The following is a 4,071-nucleotide window of genomic DNA, read 5'->3' as shown; positions in this document are numbered from 1 at the left end:
CTGCAGTTACGGCAGATGCATTACAGTCACATATACAAAACACATCCAGGTTGGTTTTGTAGTATGGCCTTGTTGTGTTTCTGGTAGACTAAATTTTGGATCCATCCAAGGTTTTTGGGATGGTTCAAAGACACGGTTATGAATTTATCCTGAAATATGTAGACGCCCATGCTGTAACTGAGTCCCTGAGACAAGAGTAATTAATGAGTACTTCGGCTTGTGGGTACTTTGGCCCTTGCACCGATATAACCCTGGAGTAATTTCACTGAAGTCAGCAGGGCAAATTCTGCTCTAGAATAACCCAGCAGGATTATCCAGAATTGTTAAATGACCATTACCGCTATGGAAGTTCTATAAGGCTAAAATAGCAGGAAATGAAATGTCCTTAATTATTTAGCATAGGCTTTCATAAGTAGAGGGATTATTTCATGAGATGCATCAGATCTGCTGATGAAGTAAGTCCTCTGCTTATAAAAGCTTATGCTATAACTCTGATTTAGTTAGTCTGTAAGGGACAACTTTACCCTTCCTTCTTCTGACTTCAGACTAACATGGCTAAATACCTCACCGTGTATTAATAACAATGCTCCAAATGTGTGGGCCAGAATATCTGCACACCTTTACACTATGGAGTAACTCTTCTTAAGTCAGCAGAACTACTCTGGGCACATCTACACGAGATGCTTAATGCACAGTAGACTAATTCTACTGCACATTAGTGTGTCACAGCAAAACTCGTGCTAATGTGCACTAGAATTAATCTACTGCACATTAAGTGTCATAAAAAGACAGTGCACCATTGCTACTGTGTAGTAGCGCCAGCTATTGTGCATTTAGTTAGTACCTCATATTTGAGATACTAAACTTAATGCGCTGTAGCAACAGTACATTAATGCACATGTAGACATGCCCACTGATGTGAAAGGAATAAGGGGGAGAATTGGGTCCATTGCCTTTAAATGTAGCATATATTGCAGCTTTCATAGAGCTCTCCATTTCTTAAACCATAGCTGTCAGTTTGGCAACTGTAATGGGAGTCCATAAGGTCTAAACGTGGCTCAAAATCATTTCATATGAGCTGCTTCTAAATATGATTTTGGCACTCAAAATCATCTACTGAACCAGTACCTCCTGCAGAGTGTACATCTCTAGTGAAAAGTTGAAAAAGAGGACAAACTGTTCTTGACTTCAGATTTATTGTTCGTAGCAAATGAGTTTTCAGCATAGGGTAAAACTTTGCCACTGATTCTTTGCACTTGCAACATTTTTAAACTAGGCCACCCAATTCATTGAAAAGTTCATCAGTCTATTTTTTAAGAGGATGAACAAAGTTATCCTTGTTGACATTAGGAAAAGGTAAGTGGTTTAGAATTGGGTACTTGTACAGCTATCAATGTGTTACTAGTCTGTTGCAAAATGATAGCTTGATCACCCATTATCATCTAGTATATCATACAGTTATTGCACTACAGCAGTAAATCTCACTTAGGGAAATATTCATCTTTTCAGAAAAAGAGCAGTTCCACTTATGATACCAAACAGAAATTGTATTCACAAATCAGTAGATATCTACCCAGTTTAAATTATTTGAATGTGCAACTCCCATTTGCACAACTCAGCTTTATTTTTAACATGAGATAGATACTGTATATTCAAAAATAGGAACATCCTTAAGTGCCAGGTAAGACACTATTGAAAATGCGAGGTAGCACTGAAACTCATATGCAAGTTAGTATAGGATTAACTGCTGCACACTAGGTAGTGGTGGTTGTTTAGAGAGTGCCTCTGAAACAACTCCTCATGCCAAAGGAAGTGCAAGAGGCATGTGAATCCTATGACCTGGTGGTGTAGGAGCAGGTGAACTATTGCTCTTACTTTCTGCCACACTATCTCATCTCAGTAGAGTGGTCAGTGCAATAGGTATTCTTGTATTATGACATCCCATGAATCAGGTATCCTTTGTGTCTTGCCTCTTAGTAATATAGATGCCTTGCTATCTAGCTTTTTAGTAAGCATGGAGAAATGTGTGTGTGCTGTGCTACATAATAGCTAATAGGAGAGAGTATAGACATGGAAAATATACTGTTTCTAGCTTTGTATTTTTACTCTTCCAGATTCTGCCTATTCTGAAGAACTACACTTCCCTGCACGATGCTTCATCAAAGAAGAAGGAAAAAAAAGATGAAAAAGGAGAAGGGATCTACCAATGCCAGCCTCTGTGTCAGTATTTGAAGGGGTAACCCTTTTCCCTGGTTCATTGTGCAGTTTCTTTGCTACTTAATTTTGAAGAGAATCCTGATTTTTCCAGTGCCCCTGTTGCTGTTCTTTTTGTGAATTCCTCTGTATTTACTGTCATAGGAATTACACGATATCTCTCTCTGGCACCAACCCATTCTAAGCAAACCCAACAGCTAGATTCTCTGTGCTTTCAAGACCTTCAGTTTGGGCAGAAACAAGATGGGGTTCACAGTTTGACACAGACACATCCCCATTTGCTGTTTGTTAACATTAACAATATTGCAGTGTCCTTTTTCTCATCTAACAAATCAAGAAGAACTTATCTGTGCTACAATAATTCTGACTGGCTGATCCAAGATGCCTGCTGTTTGTATTCATGGGCTTAAGTTAACTCAGTTCCAATCATACTGGAAACTGTGCTTGATGTAATATCACAGTGCATTTGGGTTAATGTTCAGTGGCTGTATCTACATGAGACAATAACTGCACAGTAGTTTAATAACGATGCGCATTCGCATGCAGGGCATAAACTGTGCTAATACGCTACTGCACAGTATTATTAGGCTACTGTGCAGTTAGCATCATTAAAAAGCTATGTGCCAGCACTACTGCACAGTAGCACCAGTTACTGTGCATTGATTTAGTACTTCATTATACAAGTACTAAATTTAATGTGCTGTAACTGTGGCGCATTAATGAATGTGTAGACGCATACAGTGGGTATGTCGATACAAGACACTGACTGCGCAGTAGCCAAAAAGTACTACACAGTAGTGTGTAACAGCATGGACAGTGCTAATATGCTACTGCGCAATATAATTAGGTTACTGCACAGTAGCATCACCTAAAAGATGTTCATTGGTGCTACTGTACAGTACGCCAGTTACTGCACATTTATTTAGCACTTGTTAGTACAAGTGCTAAATAAATGCCCAGTAACAACTGTGCACTAATGTCTTACGTAAATGCATCCAGTCAGGTCATAAAATAATCACACCAACATGTCTTCAGTACTAACAGGATACTCTACGAGATTTAATTTTTAATATTTATATCTGTAAACAAAACTAGTTTTATCACATATGAATGCCGTTTTAATTTAATTAGCTGGATTACATAAAAAAAATCTGTATTTAGAGTTTTATCAATTCAGCTGGGATATGACAGAGGTTTTAATCCTGTTACCTTGAAAGCCTCTTCCTGTCAGCATTAAAAAAACAAACTAAATCCAAAATATAAAATAGTTTTGCTTAGATTTTTAAGCAAAAATCTTTTTTTTCCCTTGGACAATTAAAGGTAAATTGAATGGAAAAATAAGAATTTTTATCTTGTTTCTTGAAAACCAAGGTTTTTATTGTTTCATTTATTTTCCTCTCTTTTTATGGAAGACATGCAAAGTTCTTTAAATGGGAAGGAAAAAAATAGGAAAAAATAGAAAATGATTGTTTCTGCTTTTTGAAAATGAAAACACTTCTATTCAAAATGACAAGGCTTAATTTATTAATTTTCAGAGAAACAAGGATTGTTTTTTAACATGTTAACTTCAATGAATCCTACAAAAATGTTATTTCCTTCAAAAAATATTATCTGAAAAATTTCATCCAGCTCTACATACTCACCTTGTAAGTAGATGAACCATTAGAGGGGCAAAAAGTGTATGCAAATTCCCAGCGATAAGCCTATGGGCATATAACAATGGGAATTTGGCAGTATGTAGGTGACAGTTGGTTCCAGGGATGTGAAAGGCACATACAGTATACTCCAATTTCTTTTGTTATAGCACAGTCTCTTGTTTTGTAAGGTGCACTTCATGAGAATGAAGATGGGCCACAG

Source organism: Alligator sinensis, unplaced genomic scaffold, assembly GCF_000455745.1.
Source record: "Alligator sinensis unplaced genomic scaffold, ASM45574v1 scaffold1267_1, whole genome shotgun sequence".
In the NCBI taxonomy this organism is placed as follows: domain Eukaryota; kingdom Metazoa; phylum Chordata; order Crocodylia; family Alligatoridae; genus Alligator; species Alligator sinensis.
Note: the sequence above shows the minus strand (reverse complement) of the source record.